The following is a 23,760-nucleotide window of genomic DNA, read 5'->3' as shown; positions in this document are numbered from 1 at the left end:
GTATTGATTATGAATATGACACATGCAATCTTGAACCAATCCAATTGCTGGGTGTGCTCACATTTACCCCAGCAATGGGAAAGAGGAATGGTTTGGTATATACATCCTCTACCAATGAGTACTCCGTGTTATGCATCACTAAGAGCTCTGTTTTTTGGGAGATGGAATGATAGTGTCACTGGAAACTTTGATGGAACTGACATAAATGAATTTGAGAGATTGGTATTGACACTCTTGTGTTGTTCTGTGTTTTCAAATAGAAGCAAAATGAACACTGCATGTCATGATTAATTGTTTCCGCTCTTTCTGGACTACATGGTCCATCAAGCACCGCAATGTTGTGTCTGCTATTCTACCAACATGGCGGGCGCCATTGAGAAGCCTGTTGTCTAGTGTTTCAGCTAGACCTGCCACTTCCTAGAAAATAGACACGCCCCAGTGGCTCTGTGCGTCTCAACGCTACCTTTCCGAGTTACCGGCAAGTGCGTACCTAGCTTTTTCCTCTACTCCCATGCTATTAACTTTTTATCAGCGGTTCTCTAATTCCTTTCTAGTATCCATCTGTACTGCTCCTCACGCTTCCCGCTTGTGGAATCGCTTGAACCTCTTCCTTCCCGGGCCATTGGTCCTGATCGTACCGTTCTCACATTCTGCCTTTGGCACTGTGCGAGTACCTTGATTCATTCCTGGTTCCCAGACCCTTCCCAGACTTAATATCACTACTCACCTGATCCTTCCAATTTTTGAGGCTGGTATCCGGTCTACACACTGGCGACAGAGGATACTTGTCTGTACTTTTACAAGTCCCGAACGACCAGAACGAAAGAAAGGCCTCCGAGAAAGAAGACTTCAAAGGAGAAACAGGTGAGACAAGAGGCAGAGTGTGACACTGCATGGACCAGCCCTATTGATAGACTCTCTAGACCTTACCAATTGAGGATTACTTTTAAAATGGCTCCTGTAGGTAACAAAGATGCCATGCCTCCTTCCTACACTATTAACTGTAGTCCACACTCTGTTCCATTCTGTTTGCGGAAAAAAGGTTCTCACCCAATGGGTACATTTACCAGATGTATGAATACTGCTGTACTTGAGCATGAAGAGAAACCACTATATATAAGAGGTTCTGTCTATTTTGTATGTGGGGATCAAGCCTATCCATGGTTACCTAGACACTGGGAAGGTACCTGTTATTTAGGGATACATTTACCTGGTGTATTTCTCGCTACAACCTCTGAAATAGCAAAAATATCCAGATCTCGACCCCGGCGGGATTATGCTGTTGGGCAGATTTATGGTGACATAGCTAAATCCTTTATACCTTTTTGGGGACAAGCAATACATTTATGGAATATTAGAAGACTGTCCAGGGTGTTAGAGAAAACAATTAATGAAACCACTGAAATATTATACAACATGACACTGGAACAAAAAACAATCTGACTAGTTGCACTTCAAAATAGAATGGTTTTTGACATTATTTTGGCTGACCGCGGAGGTGTATGCCAATTAGTGGGATCAGCGTGCTGTGGTTTAGCAAATTACTCTTCTCCTACAATACTTGAAGCAATTAAAAAATGACACGTTCTAAGTTCTGAAATCCACGTTCCTACAGGTGGCTGGAATGTAAATTTGAGTACATGGTTCTGGGAACTGTTACGATTTTAGGGATAGAAATTGATCGCAATTTTGATCATGATATTCAGTATCCCCATACTCTGCTGTTGTTGCATGCAATGTTTGCCAGCCATTTGTTTCATAATCACAAACAAATGTGTACAGATAATTAGTACACAGATCCTGAAGCCCAAACACAATATGATAAATGGTGGTCTCAAACATGAGAATGAAATAATCAAGGAGTTTATGGCAATCAATATTTCTGATAATGATTATGATAGCGACTTAGGTAGTTCGGAAAGTGATACTTGGTCCGATAATGACGCAATGTTTGGATGATGCTATTGGCTTAAGGCCAAATGGAGGGTTTGTAAAACTGTAATGCAATCGTATAGCCCGAATGTTATGAATAATATGTTGGCCAGAAGCAAATCGCATCATGTGACAAACATTGTAAACCATGAAACCTGAATGTGACCATTGGGAGTCCATTTTGTAATTGTCTACCATTTTCTTTTCTAAACGCTTTTGCAAATATATTCTGTGCTTCAAATCTACACACGGTGTGAGGCCACAGCTTGAACTTTGAATGCTTACATAGGCAGGAATGTGAAACCCTGAAAAAATACATTGTTTTTCTTATTCTGTGAAGCCTTGAAGGTATACATAAGCATCAACTAATCAGCAACCCAGGTGCCACCCTGTCTTGCAAACGCTGTTGTAGAAGGCAGTTAAATAAGAATTATATGCGACTAACGGTGCTTCTCCACGAAAGATGGTATTTTCTCTGCTTCAGAACTGTCTGACCCTTAGCCCATGAGCGCAGCAAATTGATAACATTAATTTAAAAGTCTCTCTGATAGAAAATGATATCCTTCCCCGTGGCAGTGTCCCGTTTTCCCCAAAACAGTAAGCTGACTCTACAGCCTCGGCTAGAAATACCAAATGTTTAGACTGAATGAAGTTACGTGCATAACTGTCAATTACTGAACCCTAGCTTGTTTGTCATGTATATGGGTGGACTGAATAATGCTGTACAATGATGATGTGTTATGTATATATATTACTGCTTTACCGATGCTCGCTCTCTCTCCTCTCACAGTGTTTGTGAACACAAGTCATGAGGTGTTGAGACCGGGTCGGCCAACTGAGATACTCTGAAAATAAACCACACTTGTTTGGGAAACGAACCTCACGACTGGCGTGTCATTAGTATATGGTTATTGTGCCTTTATTCCATATATGGTCTTACAGGATCATCTCCATTTGTCGCCACACCAAATCCAACCACTGCAATGCTCTCGGAAAGGTTGTTCCTTTCTTAGCAAGTAGTAGGCTGTCTTCCACTAGCTCATCTTCCTCAACTAATACTGTTACCACATAGTTTATGTTGGACACAAAACTCTAAAGCTACCTTACAAGCAACAAAATAGTCTGTTGATTCATGCCTTTTGAAGACAATAGTCTTATGTATATATTGCAACACACCACTCTGCAGGGAGAAGCAATTTCAAAGTACTTTTGAAGCTGTAATCAAGGAGCATGGGAAACACTGTCCTCTACCATAGAAGTAACACATATGCAACATCTTCCCCTGTCCACCTGCCACTCCATATTAGTGCTTGGCGCCTCTTTCCTCATTTCCCTCCCACCTTACAATCTAATCTCTGCTGCAAAAAAAAACAAAAATACATCAAAAAACTACAAAAGAAAGGATATTTTAGGAACCACCTTTCACAGTTAAAAAATAGAACTAAAGAATAAATCTTACACACTCCATCTATTTTACATTTCTCAGTAAAGTGCATAGACTCAAGATTTTCCAACACTTCTATTAGCATTTTGTGTTATGCTAGTGGGAATAATGGGGTGTGGATCTCCCGTTCCAGAGACTGGAACAGGTATAGTGGCCCGGCAGCGGAAGTTATCAGCCCAATCAAGAGAAGGGCGTATAATGAGGGTCATTAGCAACCTTGTTTCCCAAAGCATGTCCCGCTGTAGGTAGGAAAACACTTTTCCAAGATGGGCACCATGAAAAGGGAAGGCGGGGCTCCGTACAGAGCCACTCTTCCCTTTCCATGGCTGCATGCAGAAAGTGAAGAGAGAACCCTATGACCATATTACTACAAGCAAATTTCTTTCCCTTTCAAACATATCTCACTTTCGAATAATTTTATCACATAGCTGGTGTCAGGTGGACATGGCCACTTTAACTCCATTTATCATACCTTGTGGTCATGGCCAGTAGCCAGATTGTCCGGGTCATGACCTTATGCCATGACCCAAACAATATGGCCACTGCCCATGGCCATAGTTTATAGCTCAGTCACCAAAAGTATATCACTATTTTTTGTACCTATATTATGACACTTGTCTAAAAACAAAACACAGGCACTTTTGCAAAACCATGTGTTAAGGTCCTTGCCAATGCTCCTTACAGGAGTTTGCTGGAAATGTGCACATCTTTTATTTTTTCAAAAGTGTCAAAATGTGTCAAATGGTAGTCATGTAACTTAGCCCCCACTTGAAAAAAATCCATTCAGACTTTACACAAACATTCAAGGTTGGTCTATAATCTCTCTGAAAAACTTTGTCCACATTTGTCAAATGGCAACAAAGTTATAAGCCATCTAACTATGTTGAGACCCCCCTCTAATTTAGCCCCTCTTGACAAAATCCCACCAGACTTTACAAAAACATTTATATCCAGATCTAAAATCTTTTTGCAAACTTGTGTGCAGATTCGTCAAATGGCACCACATTTATAAGCCTTTATAATATTTTGGGACCCCCACCTCCGCATTTGTTCTCTCTTGACAAAACAGCTCCACACTTTCCAAAACCATTCAGAATCAGGTCTAGAATATAATTCCACCATGTCATGCAGTTTCTTTGAGTGATGCCAAAGTTATAAGCCATTCAAAAACTTCTATTCACCAACCCTATAATGCAGAAATAAGCAAGTGTTCGAAAACATCACAGGACTTTGCCCGAACATTTGGACTGTTTGGGGACTTCTGGGATGAAAAACACAAATTATTTGGCTTCTTATGACCATATCTCATCCCATCCTCATCACCCCTCACCTTCTCAGAAATTGTTTGATAAGTTTAACAAGTGCAATGTTGTGTTTTGTAATATGTTTTTACCGCAATGTTCACGGACACCAGCCGCTGTCCGTGAAACCAACCTAGCAGGTGTTTCCAAAAATCTGACGCACATCATTTTTTTTTCCCAATCAGTGGATGCGTCCAATGTCCTCGGACATCACGTTGCCCTCTAGGCCTATCGGATGTCCGGACCGATCAGGGAAGTGAGATGGCGGATCAAACCCAGATATCACTATTTTTGTTGTACCTACTTTTGGGTCGTTTTAAAAAGAACTACTGGACGGATTTACACCAAATCTACAAAAGCACGCTTTTGTGATCAAGCCACCACTCCTGTCGCAAATATGGTCAAAATCCATCCAACGGTTTGAGCTGTAGACATGAGAAAGGTTTATTTTCCATTGCATCTATGGGACCCCCTCCCTATATTGGAACCCACCTACAACTTTACCCCCTCTTAACAAACTGCACCAAAACTAGACTATTGTCCTATCGAAAATAGATTATTGTAATGCCCACTACCTAGGAACCAACCAACGGAACCTGGAAAAGCTGCAAATATTACTAAATAACACTTAGATCTGCGATGAACTTCCCTAGATTCCACCATATATCTGAGTTGAGATAGAGTGTACACTGGCTCACAATCAACCAAAGAATTGTGCTGAGAACACTTTCACTCACCCATAAATGTGTCTCTAACCTAGCACCCAAATACCTGAGTGACAAATTCTCACGAAACCTGTCACACCGACCAACTAGATCTGCACAACAACACTGCCTTAAAATCCTGAGATTCAAGCTTCAGAAAGCAGGTGGCAGCAGCTTCCTGCTTTTAGCAGCCAAAAAAGTGGAACCCACTGTCTGCAGCCCTAAGAGTAGAACCATCCATAAGTGAGAACATAATGAAACAAAACCCCTGAAATTCAGCTAAAGATACCTTTACTTTGCACCCACTGTTGGGCAGTCAATGGCCACAATTATGACATCACAGATCACATCACTGATGACATCGCTAAATGCATGTTGTATGAATGTCATATCAATGTGCTCTATGCCTAGAGTGCTTTCAGAATTTTAATGCATGAAGAACACATGGGCCTGTGAAAATGACAAGCCCTGCTATGCATCTTTTACCAGAAGAATTTGCTTCTGTTGCCATCCTCCTCTTTTGCTAGATTTTTATTTTAACGTGCCCGAGGCAGTTTCAGTTGCAAAGGCTGACAGAGTGGCATACACCTTGAACCAGGCATTACCCACAAGGGATGAGATATGTGCACCAAAACTCTGGATGACACACCAGAACATCATCCACCAATGGCAAAGCGGGGTGTATGACACTTTCCAACCCTTCCCATTACAGTAAGGCTGGCGTAAAAGCAAGCATTTCAGTGCAGTGAGAGAGCCCTGGTCATGCAGTGATGGCATCATATCCCCACACAAAAGGCCCATACTTTTCCAGAAAGCATCCCAGTATATGTGGGTTACAGAGTAAGTTTCACAGAGATCAGGAAATCTGACAACATTTGCAAGCAGCTTGGTCCACACTATATAGTTCATTGAAACATGATATGCGGTGTGTTGATACTTTAATTTCTGTAGTAGATTGTTAGAAGAGATGAGATTTGGCAGTGGTCATGATCATTATTTGAGGGACCTGCGCAAGCACATTTGAAAATGTGATGGCTTTGTTGTGGTGACACCGGCGGTAAGCAATAGGCCAAAGCATTTTATTTGTGGAAGAAGCTGTTTTTTTAAAAATTTATTTTTCTCCTAGACCAATTCAAAAGGTCCTACATTAAAATAAGGTGTGTGTCCACCTTATTCTAGTCTGCATGTAACAAACATTATATATGAAAGCTTCTTTCCCTACGTGAGCGCAGTACACATTGTACGTGTGTGTGGTTGTGTGTGTGAGGCCCGACGGTAATCCAGCAAACACTGTTTGTGAGTGTGTGTGTGTTAACCTCATTCCCTGCTGGAATACAGCAGAAGTCAGTGTGTTTGAATACATGTGGGTATGTGTATGTCTATGAGAGAAAGAAAGGGAAAGAGAGAAAGAGAGAACTTTCATAGCGAATTGCATCCAAAATTGTGTTTTCTGCAGAAAATATGGCGGATTGCCCCTTTCTCTATATATGTGTTAGAAAACATAAATGGGTGTTCCCCTTTCCCTATAGGAGTACATACAGTTTTGTGTGTGTGCTCCATTCCTGAAGAATTGAAACACAATTGTTGCATATATGTGAGTATGTCAGTATTTGTGAATCCCTTTCCCTCTGGAAGAACAAGACGCAAGCATGTGTGTGATCCTTTACAGATGGGAGTGCAACAATAATTGTGTTTGCCAAAACCTGCTTCTATGAAGAGAATTCAGAAAAAAATACTGTGTATGTGTGTTTGTGTGTGTCTGTGTGTGTGTGTGTGTTTGTGTGTGTGTCTTTATGGGAGTTTGGCACTTACCCTATGGTAATGCAGCAAGAATTATTTATGTGTATGCTTCAATTGATACAAGCACAAGTACACAACCATTGCAGCACACGCCTGTGGCAGGAGTTGCAAATTATCAGGGGCAGCAAGCCATATTGCATTCATGAAGGCGAGGCTTAGAATATACAGCGACCACAAGGAAGATACAAAGAAAGATCAATGATCATTTTGTAAGAAAGAGGAGTTGAAGTGTAAATGAGCAAGAAGCCTCGTTTTCCGCTCAGGTCCCTACTTCGATGCAAGTGGAAGGAGAAAAGGTAAACAGAGAGTTAAGATGTGTCACTTGCCTGAGTGAACTTTCAGCTGAAAGGGATGCATTGGATGCTTCGGCCAAAAGGGTGGAGGCCATCAACTGTACCTAAAGGGACCCAATAGAAGAAGAGAGGAGTAATGAAAACTCAGAAGAAATAAGCGCCTCACCGACCACCTCAACCCTGCAGGCTGCTCCTCAAACAAGTGAAGCCACAATATCAGTGCTTAACTTCGTCTTGAATTCTTTGATTTCTGTCTTTAAACTGTTAAAGGCAGAAGTGCAGTCACAAGCAGGGGTGCTGCTTGAACTTAAAAAAGAAGTAGCGAACTGCGATTCATACTTGGTAGGGATCAGTAGTGCTATCAATTCTGTATTGGTCCCTATATTGAAGGACAGATGATTGGAGGTAGCCAAACAAGGGTTGGATCTTTCAGCTATTCAAAGATCCCTTGTAGCAATAAGGAAAGAGGAAGACATCAATAACTTGGTTTTGCAAGGACTACTGATTCAACTGAAACCTATCATTCAATCAACAGAGGGTAAAGCAGAGGGGGAGAGGGTGGAGGAGTCACATTTAGCATTCGATGACAGTCCCCTGTCTGAGTCAAACTCAGAGGAATTCTGAAGATTGGCTAATGTGGTAGAGGGGACTATAGAGGGAGACAAAGTTCCCCAGCAGATTCCACCAGAGGACTTCATCCAGGTTCCAGAGGTAGTCACGCAAAATGAGACAGAGACAGGTCATTGATACTCCAGAGGTAGAAGGAGGGTAAGGAAGAGAGAAGCAAGGCAGAGGAGGAGGAACAAAGAATCTAGAGAAAAAGCTGATAAAGAGGGTAAGCTCGAGACTAGAAGACAAAACCAAAATGCCAAGAGATTGAAAATACAAATTTAAGCGTGGGGCTCCAAATGGACAGGCAAGGACTGGGAATGAATAACAAAAATTTGCAACCCAACAAAAACATCAAGAAGAGGGTCAATATGCCTCAGAGAGACATGGGAAAGCTCCATACTTCAATTAACCATCGCTACACATTAAAGGCCAAATTGCCATCAGCCCCGATATTCCTGATAAATAAACGCTCTACAGTGACACCAAGGTTGTCAACCACTGCAGTAGCAATTGATACTCAGGGGGCTAGTTTGAAAATAGTCCCAATTTTCTTGAAACATTTGAACAGGGAGCAAGAAAAAATATCTACTGTTGAGGAAGTGAGAACAGGGCAGGGCAAGCAGTCTGCAATTGATATGAAGTCTAATGGAGCTAGGAAGTTGGTGGAGGTCAGGGTGGATGTCCACCAGACCACTTTAATCCAGCATAATTCCATGCAGCGGGCTGATTAAAATAAGAGTAAAGAAGAAGAAAATTCCACCTACGCGATGCCGAAGATCTGACTCTCTTCAACAAGAAAGATAAATAAATATATGTCCCTTTGTAGAAGCGTAATTTTGTCGCACTTTAAACGGGTGGCAAATCTCAACCTCTCTGGTTCACAGGACATTGAATGTGTGCAATTCCCTAATATCCACAACCCTTATGTGGTGAAAGTTGGCTTTGCATCGAGAAAAGGACAAGATGCTATAATGGGGGCAGCAAGAGAACTGGAGGCCCTGGATCTTTCAGTTTCTCTTATAACTCCATCAGAAACCTCAGAGATGAACTATCTTTCCCGGGAGTGGTCAATAAGGTCCTGCAGGGGTTCTGGGGAAGATTCAATGATTGAAGATTCCCCTAGAAAGCAAAAGCACAACAGTGGAAGTTTTCAAGATAATGCCCTCTCCTTACTGCCAGAAATTTTAACAGAAGTGTTACAGAAATTGTGTGTGGGCATGCAGTCTCTTTAGGCAAAGTTGTGTCTGATATTCTGGAACACGTGGGGTCCCAACACTTTTACCTCCAAAAAATGAAAGAGCTTCTTTTTCCTGACACTGACATCCTAATCCTTCAGGAAACATGGCTAGCCAATCCTATAGCAATCGAAGGATACACAGTTTACACTCAACCAGCGCTCCAAAAAGCCAAAGGCAGGCCATCAGGTGGTTTGCTGATGGCTTTTAAAAATACCACAATTGAAAACACCATGGTGATCTTTAATAATAAAATGGGTATCCAAGCCTTTAAGGTCACACTAAAATATCAGAAGCCAGTTTTTGAGGTGATTTTCATCAATGTATACTGGAACCTTGCCTGCTCTACACTCCACAATTTTCTGGATACTCTTGCCATATTTTTGGAATAGATTAGACTTTCACATGGGGGAGTACATATAATACTTGAGGGGGACTTGAACACTGAGTGTGTCCCATTATGACAGGAGAAGGCAAATCAAATACCACAGAGAGTCTCAAATGGTATTACCCAAATTGACCTTTTACAATTGACCCTTTGAACAATTGACCTAATTATAGGCGTCCTAATTGACTTTCTGCACAATTGACCTTTATATTATTTTAGTTATTTTATATATGTATAGGGTTGATTTTGGGTTATAAATAATATAAGGGGATTGGGTGGGGGGTTACAGGAATGTTTTGGATTGGGTGGGGGTTTGCAGGCAGTTCCCCCCACCAAATATATGTCCTAATTGACCTTCTAAGTTAGGTAAATTCTCCCAAGGTCAATTGTGAAAAGGTCAATTAAAATACAACCTCTCAGACAAGGGCAGAAGTTGAGTTGATTTCCTGGTTGGCTGGGGGCTGAACATGACAAATTGGGTAATAATTGGAACATTCCTTCATACTCCGCTTGGCATTGAGGCCTAACTGCTTCAACCCTAGATTAGATCTTTATGTCAGCAGACCTATTCACAAGGAATGTTTCCTTGAGTATTAAGGCGGATGGAGGTAGTGATCATTCTCGCTTGGAACTGACATTTTTCGATATAGCCACCAGACTACCAGGTAAACAGGTACAGACACTCAAAAATAGACAGGGTACATTACATTGACCTAACTACAAACGGGATGGTGAGGTTCTTAACAGCAATGTATTGGATATTTCTGATAACATTCAGATGGAAAACTGTCAGCCAGAGGTAGTCGTAAAATGTGTCTGGTCAATAAGCACAACAAGCATAGGAGGAGAGGGGAAGAAACAACTGCACAGCCACACATTTGATGAGGCAACACGTCAGAAAAAAAGATGTTAAAACAGAAGTTGAGACAACTATAATGATTACATATTGGTTTGGAGAATTACAGGAGAGAGTCTAGAATTCTTCTGCAGCAATATAAACAGTTGTCAGCGGGCAGAAGGAAGCTGCACCTACAACAGGATGGAGAAATAATGTTAAAACTAATTTGCTGCCGGAGAGCAGATGGATAGATTACCTCTCACTTATTTTGAAAATTGTGTGTCGAGACCAAATTTAGACCTGCTGAAGACATCATCTGGCACCTCTCATTTGACGAACAAGTCCTGGTGGAATTGATTGCCAATTCATCCACTTCAATAGCAGCTGGTCCAAACAGGCTGACTTATCAAGTCCTGAAGAATATCCCAGCATTGTGGGCAAAATTGATATTCTGGCTCTATAGGGAGATCCTTTTGAGACAAAAGTTTCCACCTTCTTGGAAAAATGCAACAATTATTCCACTCTTCAAGGGGTTCGACCCGGAGGTCACCAGTTCATTATCGTTCAGTCTCCCTCTATGACATCGAAAGTAAGTTGTTCATAAGGGTTCTGTTGGGGGAGATGGAGAGATGGGTGAAAACTGTAAAAATGCTATCCAAATATCAAACAGGGTTTAGAAGAGGCCTATCTAGTGCCATGAATGGGTTGGCCCTGAACATCATGAGTGAAAAAACAGGGTTATAGGAGAACAACAACTTTATGGGGCTTGGGTGGATTTTTCAAAGGCCTTCAACTAAGTCAACAGAAATTGACTATGGACAAAGCTAAGAAGGTGGGGTATCCCAGAGGGTATTCTGTCAATGCTAGTTGAGCTCCATAAGGACACCACCATCAAAGTGCTACTTGATGACAAAGGGCACCTCTCAGAATCCATCAGGGTGGAAAGGAGCGTCCATCAAGGTTGCCTGGGAGCACCTCTTTTTTTCAACCTGTATCTGGCGGATATGGGCGAATTTCTGGAATCATTGGCACTGGCCAGCCCAGTGATTAATGGAGTCAAGATACACTGGCTGGCCTATGCTGATGATGTTGTCTTGTTGGATAACACTGCAGTGGGGCTGCAGCACTTTCTCAACAAACTGGATGACTATACAAAGGAGAATGGTCTTTCCATAAATCCTATAAAATCTAAAATAGTCATCTTCAGACACACGCACAAAAGGGTGATCTATCCCCATTGGAAGCTGGGAGGGCGGGTTATTCCAAGAGTGGAGGATCTGGTCTATCTAGGATATAAAGTTTATGGATCACCCTCTACATGTAAGTTAGAGCAGGATGCACAGAGTAAGATCACACAGTTAATACCTCAGATGAAAAAGGTGTTAATAAAATACTGTAAATTCTCGATCCTCCCACTGATTAAGTACTATTCAGCAAAGGTCCTCCATGTGATCTTGTACGGCTTGGAGGCTAAATCTATTTTGTGTAACACAGACTGGCAAAAACTAGAAGGCCTTATTTGGAAGAGAGTCTACCTATGAGCCTCTCCATGTCTAGCCTTAGATTCGAACTGGGTCTGAGGTCATTGAAAGCCCAACCAGACTAGAGTTTGATCTCTCTTTTTTATTGCCTTATTACTGCTCAGGAAAACACGCTGTATGGAGACATTAAGGCACATCTAAAAGGTCAAAAATCAACAATGCTGTGAAATCTAAAAGAAAGGATGAAGGGGGGATTGGATACAGCAGATATGGATATGGAGACATTGATCCATAATCCCATGAAGGCCAACAAGGCCTTGGAAGTGATGGACTGGATCATACCAATCGATAACATATGCTCCCTAGCTACATCAAACCGTTTTCTAAAGTTAACAAAAAACTGGGTTTTATTGTGATATAAATAGTAAAGTTCCCTGATTGGAAGGTTTGGAAAAACCTCCTTATGATACAAATGAATCTAGCCCACACTGGTGAGATTCTTATGAAAAGGGGGCCAGGGGAGACCACCAACATCCTATGTAATGTCTGTAAAAATCCAGCCAACCAATCCCTCAAACACTGGTTGATGGAATGTGAGGGTGCTTGACCTGCAAGTTCAGTTTTGTTTGCTAAGTTTAGCGTAGGTAAAGAGAGTTTCCTATCCGACATGTTTTGGGACAGATTGATATCTGGGCATGACAGAGCACTGACAACCACAGTGGTGCAAGTTCTGGGAAGAAATAACATTGTGATCTAATGTCCTGTAATTAATTTGGGGTTGCTGAGGATATGTTCTGTCCTTAATCACATGTGTCATAGAAAGCATTAGAAACTGGAGACTGTGGATCATCGTTTGGAATGTTGTCCTTAAAATTTAAACGACTCAAATGTACATTCTGTTGATTGTTCTTATTTTATTCAGAGCATCTTTCATGTCCTCTCACCTTGTTTTGTGTTCTCTCTCTTTTTCCTGTTTTTTATGATATATTCTGGAGACGTGTATTGCTGTAATGTTATCTTGATTTTTATTGTTTAATTCAATTGTGGTTAATTGTTTTACTTGCTTGTCTTGTTGGGTATGTTGAATATTGTAAAAGGTTATGTAACCAAATACAAAATAATAAATAAATATATCTGGATGTGTGTACCACTGCTGTGATTGTGTGAGGATTGCACTCTCTATAAGGTGTTCACCTCTGCCTGACACAGTTAAAGGAAAGAAGACGGGTCTACCAGAAGAGTTCTGAATAGCTGTTAGGCATGCTCTGTCTTTGCCTTTCCTTTATGCACATAATTGGTAAGCACGAACTCTATAAAATATCTGGAGTGCAATCTTGATGTCTCATCCCACTCACCACAGTCTTTCAGCCAGTTATGTATGCATTTTAATGTGTGCTTTTTTAATGACATATTAATATCACTGTCTTGCCAGCTGCAAACACGTCTGATTTGCCTGTGTTTACATCTTCCTGTGCCGATTTCAACAGATTCTATTCTATCAATATTATTAATTAAAGTACCTTACTAAGTGACACTGAGATATGACTCACATGCTATGGAACTTCATCAAATGCTTGTAGCTCTAAACAAATATTGGTCATACAATTCTCATTAGTTGGTGTGAAGGGCGATTGCGGTTGTAGTCTCTTACAATATTGCTTTGAATTTAGAGACAGTCAAGTAAATGCAATACTTAATTACAGCATTCCTGCAAAGACTTTTTCAGCTGGTGGTTTGGTTGTTTGTGCTGAAACATGCAACATGAAATATCAATGGGAGTGGGACATACATTAACACAACATGTCACCACAAGTTGGAGAACATTTTGAAAGTATGGAACATGCATTGTGTTAGTGCACCAATCATATTTTAACACTGCTCCATTTGCACAAAACCCAGGTTTAGCTGCCAGGGACTGTGCAACTCTGCCACAGCTTTGCACACGTTATCCTTCATGCCATGAAAGACATCAAAGTACAACATTATTTGTCAGTGGGAAGCATGCAGCTGATGTGATGACGTTCTGTAGTTACAATTAATCGCTCATTGTTTTCGCCCCTTTCCTCATGTCTGTTTTGAAGCAGACTTTCCTATCATTTGACCTACACCATCGCATCATCATTGTTTAAATTATTATTGTACTGTATTACAGTTTATTAGCTAAACGTCTCACACAAAAAGACCTTACCATTAAACATTTGCACAACTTAATACAATTACAGTACAACTCTAATACATGACATACACACTCTTAAAACAGTTTAGAATAACAATAATTTCATATAGTGCATTTTTAAAACATAATATATCAGTTTAAAAATAGCCTGGACGAAATTCATTCAGGATCTAATGCAAATATTATATGATTTCAAAGAAGGTGGGTCATAAAATAACAATTCAAATGTAACATTTTTCAAGTCATCTAGAAATGTACATTCCAGGAGTCACTGTTCCATACTTTCAATTTGGTTCATATTATAGCAATAATCACATGTTGAATGGGCTGGAATCGGTGAAAATAGGCCCATGCATAGCGAGGGGCTTTAACAAGGGTCCCCGGTGCTGTTTTCACTTGTTCCAGCTCGTGAAATGGGTGATTATTTCTATTAGCACGCTGGGTTGCCAGTCTGGTGTTTTCCACCCAGAAACACTTGTGTACAGGTACGTTATAAATTAATTATCATATCAAGAGCAATGCATTTTCTTTCAATGAACGGGACTACTCACAGCATCCGTTCATTGAAAGAAAATACTAAACATGGGCTCCACAGTAATCAGGTAAGTGCGGGGTAAAAAATAAGAAGGGAAGGAAGAGTGGGGCAAGATGTGGGATGGGGCAAGCAGCCACCTGGATGCTCGGAATGAAGGCTTGGATCGGAAGATTCAGCCCACGATCCGAGCAAGCTGATTGGTTGCAACCCGTTACAGGGTGCAAAAATGACATAATCTACACTTTTGCAGATGATATTGGACCTTAGTTCGACACCCAATAATTTCAAATTTTGGATGAAGATTCAATCTTATTCTCATATAGTTTAATCAGTTACATTGTGAAGGGAATTTAATTAGGTATGGCAGAATTGTATTGTGTTTAGTTTCTTCCAGGTACAGTTTCTCTGGTCATATTATCATCAGTCAATATACTTTCGCAAAACATTGCCCAGTTTAAAAGCATCTGTGAGTGCCCTAACATGATTAGATTTTGTAATAATGGAAAAAGCAAATATGTTTATATAATATATTGTACAATAAAAGTAGAACAAAAGGACAGAACAAAAAAAAGGGAAACACGAATGGTAATGGAAAGTTTTACAAAGTAAACAGTCACCCTTTTTGTTATAAACAGTACCTTATAACATTCTATTTTACAATACAATTAGATAACGCCATATAGGCAAACACAATTTCAACTAATGAAAAACACTGATTTAAAAGATGTCTATCTATGCTTTGTAAAATGTGATCATTGGAAAATGTTTATAAATCATTCATTTTATCACTCGGAATATACACGCCTATTATGGTAGTTACGTAATACATAAACATTTAGTTAGAGATTGTTAAGTAGCACCATTATATTGTAATATAATTGTATTTATAAAAGGAAACAAACAAAGCTCAAGTGTCTATTGGGCAGTAAACCTTTCTTCTGGCCGAAGACCAGAGCGTACATAAACCATTGCAATTTTCTGATAAGAGTTTTTTGTTGCACCAAATAAGAAGCACCACAGAGTGTCTGAGTCTATGATATTATAATCTCCACAGTACTTTTTCAGATATTTATCTTGTGCGTTGGATAACAGGGAGCACTCTGTTAAAAGATGCTTTACTGATTCAGATTGGCCCTTAAGCTGACAAAACCAAAATACATCGGCTACTTGGGGTATCATTTTTCGTCTAGCTAAACGTTCTTTAGTCGGCCTTAAATTGAATCTAAATCGCAAAAATGTGTGTCTGAGTACTGGGGATGGGAATTTTACAAGGTAGGATTCAGGATTTTGGTATCGTTTATCATTATACTGATTTTTAACAAAATCTTTATACTTTTTGCAGGTCTCTCTGGTGCCTATCAAATCCTTAAGCAAGATTTTTCTTTTGTGGGATTGGATACTAGGAGTTCCATGCAAATGCCCGCCCCTTCCATATTGTTGGTGATTTTCATTATCCACGTAGACATGAATTTGTGATCTGAGTTTTGGTGGATAAAATATTTAATAGAGAGTCAGGTTTACTTTTATGTGACGTTTCCTATGTAAGGAGCACTGTTTTCAGATTAAGGTTCCATAAAGAGATGTTAATCCTAGCTCATGTCTAATTATGGCTATTGGGTAACTTGCCAGTAGGGAGAGAACTTGTTTCCAGAACCGGCCTTCAGCCTGCAACCAAAACGACTCTGAATTCCAAAACTTGGTCTCAGCTCCGTAGAGTAGAATTGGTATTACCTTCTGTCTGTAGACGGTAATAATGCGTAAATAGGAAACATTTCCATATTTCCCTCCAATAATCCGCGCTTGAGATATAGTTGTTAGTTTACTGTTTAGATTGTTAATGTATGGAAGATCCTGAGTATGATCGTTAAAGTTGGTGCCTAGATAATGATACACATGGACGATTTGAATGTTTGAGTTGTTAAATGACCACTGCTGAGCAGTCATGTGTTTTTTTACCACACATTTATCCATGTTAATTTATAGATAATTTTTTTGCGTGTAATCTTAGAACGCATTCAGGAGATTCTGTAGACTTCTCTGTGTTTTTGTCATGAGAACCACAGAGCTTTGGTGTGTCAACTATGATGCCCGGAAATGTATTTCCATCATCTGCAATAAAAAAAATACTCGCAGCCGCCTTGTTTCAACCCTCTGAATGTTGGAATGATGGCAGACATGTCTCTGCTCGTAGTGAGCCGAACGTGCATTGTTGATTCAGAGTGCAACAATCCTATCAAGGCCATAATAGACTCACAGAGTTTGTGCATTAGAATTCCTCTGGAGATGTATCAAAAGCTGCACGGAAATTGATAGATGCCATATACACTCGATGTTGCTGAAGCTGAGAATGCGCTTTAATGGCATTGATCACTAAGAGGTTTATTGCAGTGCCTAGGCCAGGCATTAAGCCTGTCTGGGATGGATTTCTGAGATCGTTTTTGTCAGCCAGGTGGTCAGGTTTTGCAATAATCAAGCGGGCAAATATTTTCCTGGCACGTTCAAAAGGGCAATGGGCCTCAAGTTGGTAGAGTCTGCCTATCACGCTTTTTGAAAATGGGGATGATATTCGAGTCGAGCCATGAAGGGGCGGGCACTCTTGTATTGAGATTTGATTAAAGATGGTATACAGAATCTTTTCCCTTAGTACTGGATGTTGTTTTAGCATGGACTTATGTAGTCCATCGGGCCACACGCCCTCGAGGTTCTCAATCTGTAGATGTAATAAATAATGTCCTCCTCTGTGATTATCAGACTGAGTTCTGTTGTAATAGGAGTTTGCAACAGCAGCAATTTGTCTTTAAGTAGTGCATATAAGTCAGAGGAATGTGTTATCCATTGCTGTTGAGCTACAGCGTTTATTTGAATGGGCAGCTGGGCCAATTTTTAGTCTCATTGCTACGAAGCATTCATCATTTTGCTGTAAAATCAATGTTTTTCTTGCTTTAAGCCAGTTGTAAATATTTTAAGGGTGAGAAATCTGTCCACTGATGGAAGATTCAAGATTTACCATTTAGCCCTCCGAAACGCTGTCTACTTATTGTGTATGACTTGGTTAAAGTAATGAAGATGTTTGAAGTCAGATTTATTGGTCATGGACTTATGTTCTCTAAATAATTGGAGGGCAGCTGTATATGTATTCTGCATTGAAGAGCTATTACTACTGGACTGTTGTCTGTATCCCTACATATCTTCCTTCTAGAGCTCTTTGCTCATCTGCCTCCAACTTCCACAGGGTCAGTCGGTTCCCCAAGCGACAAGTTGGTGGTAGATATCTTTCTTTGCCTGGGGCCTCCCTCTAGAACTGCCTCCCTGCCTCCCTGCTTCCCTGAAACTTGAGGAGAAGCATCTCGGATTCTGGACGCACCTCAAAACCTTCCTCTTTGCCTCTGCGTTCTCTCCTCCTCTCCCCGGCTGAACTCCTGGCTGAAAATGCACTGGTGACCTGGCCACCCCATGATCTCGGGTCCAGGGCTCCTCCCCCACCAATTCCACACATGCACTGCCTACCTGGCTACCCCCACCTGGGGGACTGTTTTCTGTATCCCTACTTTCCCATAACAGCACATGACATCTGCTGTCTGCACCTTCCACCAGCTGGCTGCACTTTTACTTATTGCTTTTATTTATTATTTTCATTTATTTTTACTGCCAATCCCATATACTGCACTCTTCCCTCCCCTTACCCCCTGCATGTTTCCCCTTCCCCTGCACTTGTGCAATCTCAATGACACCTGCCCTGTAAGATCGTTGTCCATATCTTCCCTCTGTACCCACTCCCTTGCCTCGTCGCGCCTTTAAACACTTGTGTATAGACGCATTATAAATGCCATATCATATCATAAAATCATGCAGTTGTCTTAACATGGGTTCTGTTTATCGGAGGCAATTTCTGCCTCCCGAGGCTATAAACTGGTGTTGGTTTTTGGCTATGCTAATGAACAAAGATTGTGTTTGCCAAGACCACGATAACACAAACATTTCATGTTGGCTTTGTGGTTGCGCTTGGATAGTAAACGCATCTGCAGCAGAGAATAGATTTTGGTCAACGTAAATATTTTCTATAATTGCCTGCTGTTGGCCTATACACCATTTGCTGTATGGGTACATCCCCGGGTAGTGCTCCATTAGTCTTGAGCAACAGTCTATTATCCATAATAGCTTACCATTGTTTTTTCAACATATTTTCTGCTGATATGGTATAATTAAAAAGGTGAAGATTGATATCTCCTGCCAGAATAGTGTGGCAAATAGAGGAATCAGATGACACTGTATCAAGAACTTGAATGAGAGCATCCAAAAAGACGATTAACTCAATACCATTCTCGCTTCTATAGATGTTAATAATTGCGTTGTTTTGTCTGCCCATTTGAGTTTTGCCAACTAGATGTAGTGATTAGGAAAGGCCCAATGAAAGAGGGTCATGGCGGCTGCAACCTTGACCACAATTCTGAGTCCAGCTATAGGTCGACCCTTAAGGGGTTTTATAGCTCGGACAGTTAATACAATAAGGTCTGGCCATACTGGGGTCTCTGATAACATGTTTCCTGAAGACAAACTACATCAAGAGGGTAATTCATAGAAATTCGCACAAAAGTGACGCACGCGGCTGGCGCACAGTGTCCATGTGCGATACATTGCGCCAGCCGCGTGCGAAAAAATCCTTTTCATCTCACAGCGTATTCATGGATTTTAGCCTCTGAAACCAGCCGTGGCGCAGAGTGGCGCAGCGACCCTGCAGCAGTGCCAGTTACGCCCACAAGAACACCCTCGCGCAAGGAAAAGCCTTCAAAATTCACAAATCATCGCAAAGGGCTGCGCAAAACCTGGACCAGTTCTCAGGGCTGCCAAACAGCAAACGCCAAGCGGGGAACGTGTATTTCAGTGGTTCGTGGGAAGTTTCACACGCGATTGTCCTGGGTATGTGTACATCAGGGATGCGTAGGAAGTAACACACACGATTCCATCAGGGCACATGTATTCCAGGGGTGGGCGGGAAGTATCACATGCAAAAACAGCAGGGTACATGCATTTCAGGGGTGCGCGGGAAGTATCACACGCGATTCCATCAGGGTACGTGGCAGCAGGGTACGTGTATTCCAGGGGTGCGCGGGAAGTATCACACGCAAAAGCAGCAGGGTACGTGTATTTCAGGGGTGCGCAGGAAGTATCACACGCGATTCCATCGGGTACGTGTATTCCAGGGTTGCGCGGGGAGCACCACACGTGAATTGCACGTGTGGGTCCTGCCAGGTGTTCCCTCTACACCCTCCATGGCCCCTGCAGGCGGCCCACACCACAGGGGCCTACCCTGCCCATGTCCCGCAGGCAGCCCATCCACCATGCCCATGCCCTCCAGTCAACCCAAATGTCACCTTGCACTACTGCCCACCAACGCATGTCCCCCTGCACCCCCACCCCCCAGCATCCAGGGGCAGCCTCAACCATGCCCCCACTCATGTCTCCCACCACCCCCACCCCCCAGCAGTGCAGGGGCAGCCTCCACCAGGCCCCCACTCATGTCTCCCAGCACCCCCACCCCCCAGCATCCAGGGGCACCCTCCACCAGGCCCCCACTCATGTCTCCCATCATTCCCACCCCCCAGCACTGCAGGGGCAGCCTCCACCAGGCCCCCACTCATGTCTCCCACCACCCCCACACCCCAGCAGTGCAGGGGCAGCCTCCACCAGGCCCCCACTCATGTCTACCACCACCCCACCCCCCAGCAGTGCAGGGCACCCTCCACCAGGCCCCCACTCATGTCCAACTCATGTCTCCCTGCACCCCCACCCCCCAGCATCAAGGGGCAGCCTCCACCAGGCCACCACTCATGTCTCCCACCACCCCCACCCCCCAGCATCCAGGGGCACCCTCAACCAGGCTCACACTAATGTCTCCCACCATCCCCACCCCCCAGCAGTGCAGGGCACCCTCCAACAGGCCCCCATACATGTCTCCCATCACCCCCACCCCCAGCAGTGCTGGGGCACCCTCCACCAGGCCCCCACTCATGTCTCCTACCATCCCCACCCCCAGCAGTGCAGGGGCACCCTCCACCAGGCTCCTACTCATGTCCAACTCATGTCTCCCTGCACCCCCACCCCCCAGAATCCAGGGGCAGCCTCCACCAGGCCCTCACTCATGTCTCCCTGCACCCCCAACCCCCAGCAGTGCAGGGGCAGCCTCCACCAGGCCCCCGCTCATGTCTCCCACCACCCCCAACCCCCAGCAGTGCAGGGGCAGCCTCCACCAGGCCCCCACTCATGTCTCCCATCACCCCCACCCCCCAGCAGTGCAGGGCACCCTCCACCAGGCCCCCACTCATGTCTCCCAGCACCCCCACCCCCCAGCATCCAGGGGCACCCTCCACCAGGCCCCCACTCATGTCTCCCATCATCCCCACCCCCAAGCAGTGCAGGGGCAGCCTCCACTAGGCCCCCACTCATGTCTCCCACCATCCCCACCCCCCAGCAGTGCAGGGGCAGCCTCCACCAGGCCCCCACTCATGTCTACAACCACCCCACCCCCCAGCAGTGCAGGGCACCCTCCACCAGGTCCCCACTCATGTCCAACTCATGTCTCCCTGCACCCCCACCCGCCAGCATCCAGGGGCGCCTCCACCAGGCCCCCACTCATTTCTCCCACCACCCCCACCCTCCAGCATCCAGGGGCACCCTCCACCAGGCTCCCACTCAAGTCTACCACCACCCCCACCCCCCAGCAGTGCAGGGCACCCTCCAACAGGCCCCCACACATGTCTCCCATCACCCCCACCCCCCAGCAGTGCTGGGGCACCCTCCACCAGGCCCACACTCATGTCTCCCACCACCCCCAGCCCCCAGCAGTGCAGGGGCACCCTCCACCAGGCCCCCACTCATGTCCAACTCATGTCTCCCTGCACCCCCACCCCCCAGCATCCAATGGCAGCCTCCACCAGGCCCTCACGCATGTCTCCCTGCACCCCCAACCCCCAGCAGTGCAAGGGCAGCCTCCACCAGGCCCACACTCATGTCTCCCACCACCCCCACCCCCAGCAGTGCAGGGGCAGCCTCCACCAGGCCCCCACTCATGTCTCCCATCACCCCCACATCCCAGCAGTGCAGGGCACCCTCCACCAGGCCCCCACTCATGTCTCCCAGCACCTCCAGCCCCCAGCATCCAGGGGCACCCTCCACCAGGCCCCCAGTCATGTCTCCCATCATCCCCACCCCCAGCAGTGCAGGGGTAGCCTCTACCAGGCCCCCACTCATGTCTCCCACCACCACCACCCCCCAGCAGTGCAGGTGCAGCCTCCACCAGGCCCCCACTCATGTCTACCACCACCCCACCCCCCAGCAGTGCAAGGCACCCTCCACAAGGCCCCCACTCATGTCCAACTCATGTCTCCCTGCACCCCCACCCCCCAGCATCCAGGGCAGCGTCCACCAGGCCCCCACTCATGTCTCCCACCACCCCCACCCCCCAGCATCCAGGGGCACCCTCCACCAGGCTCCCACTCATGTCTCCCACTACCTCCACCCCCCAGCAGTGCAGGGCACCCTCCAACAGGCCCCCAGACATGTCTCCCATCACCCCCACCCCCCAGCAGTGCTGGGGCACCCTCCACCAGGCCCCCACTCATGTCTCCCACCACCCCCACCCCCCAGCAGTGCAGGGGCACCCTCCACCAGGCCCCCACTCATGTCTCCCACTACCCCCACCCCCCAGCAGTGCAGGGACACCCTCCACCAGGCCCCCACTCATGTCTCCCATCACCCCCACCCCCCAGCAGTGCAGGGCACCCTCCACCAGGCCCCCACTACAGTCTCCCAGCACCCCCACCCACCAGAAGTGCAGGGCACCCTCCAACAGGCCCCCATACATGTCTCCCATCACCCCCACCCCCAGCAGTGCTGGGGCACCCTCCACCAGGCCCCCACTCATGTCTCCTACCATCCCCACCCCCAGCAGTGCAGGGGCACCCTCCACCAGGCTCCTACTCATGTCCAACTCATGTCTCCCTGCACCCCCACCCCCCAGAATCCAGGGGCAGCCTCCACCAGGCCCTCACTCATGTCTCCCTGCACCCCCAACCCCCAGCAGTGCAGGGGCAGCCTCCACCAGGCCCCCGCTCATGTCTCCCACCACCCCCAACCCCCAGCAGTGCAGGGGCAGCCTCCACCAGGCCCCCACTCATGTCTCCCATCACCCCCACCCCCCAGCAGTGCAGGGCACCCTCCACCAGGCCCCCACTCATGTCTCCCAGCACCCCCACCCCCCAGCATCCAGGGGCACCCTCCACCAGGCCCCCATTCATGTCTCCCATCATCCCCACCCCCCAGCAGTGCAGGGGCAGCCTCCACTAGGCCCCCACTCATGTCTCCCACCATCCCCACCCCCCAGCAGTGCAGGGGCAGCCTCCACCAGGCCCCCACTCATGTCTACAACCACCCCATCCCCCAGCAGTGCAGGGCACCCTCCACCAGGTCCCCACTCATGTCCAACTCATGTCTCCCTGCACCCCCACCCGCCAGCATCCAGGGGCGCCTCCACCAGGCCCCCACTCATTTCTCCCACCACCCCCACCCTCCAGCATCCAGGGGCACCCTCCACCAGGCTCCCACTCAAGTCTACCACCACCCCCACCCCCCAGCAGTGCAGGGCACCCTCCAACAGGCCCCCACACATGTCTCCCATCACCCCCACCCCCCAGCAGTGCTGGGGCACCTTCCACCAGGCCCACACTCATGTCTCCCACCACCCCCAGCCCCCAGCAGTGCAGGGGCACCCTCCACCAGGCCCCCACTCATGTCCAACTCATGTCTCCCTGCACCCCCACCCCCCAGCATCCAGGGGCAGCCTCCACCAGGCCCTCACACATGTCTCCCTGCACCCCCAACCCCCAGCAGTGCAAGGGCAGCCTCCACCAGGCCCACACTCATGTCTCCCACCACCCCCACCCCCAGCAGTGCAGGGGCAGCCTCCACCAGGCCCCCACTCATGTCTCCCATCACCCCCACATCCCAGCAGTGCAGGGCACCCTC

The sequence above is a fragment of the Ambystoma mexicanum genome, chromosome 2p, assembly GCF_040938575.1.
Source record: "Ambystoma mexicanum isolate Mex_15411 chromosome 2p, UKY_AmexF1_1, whole genome shotgun sequence".
Classification (NCBI taxonomy): Eukaryota; Metazoa; Chordata; class Amphibia; order Caudata; family Ambystomatidae; genus Ambystoma; species Ambystoma mexicanum.
Note: the sequence above shows the minus strand (reverse complement) of the source record.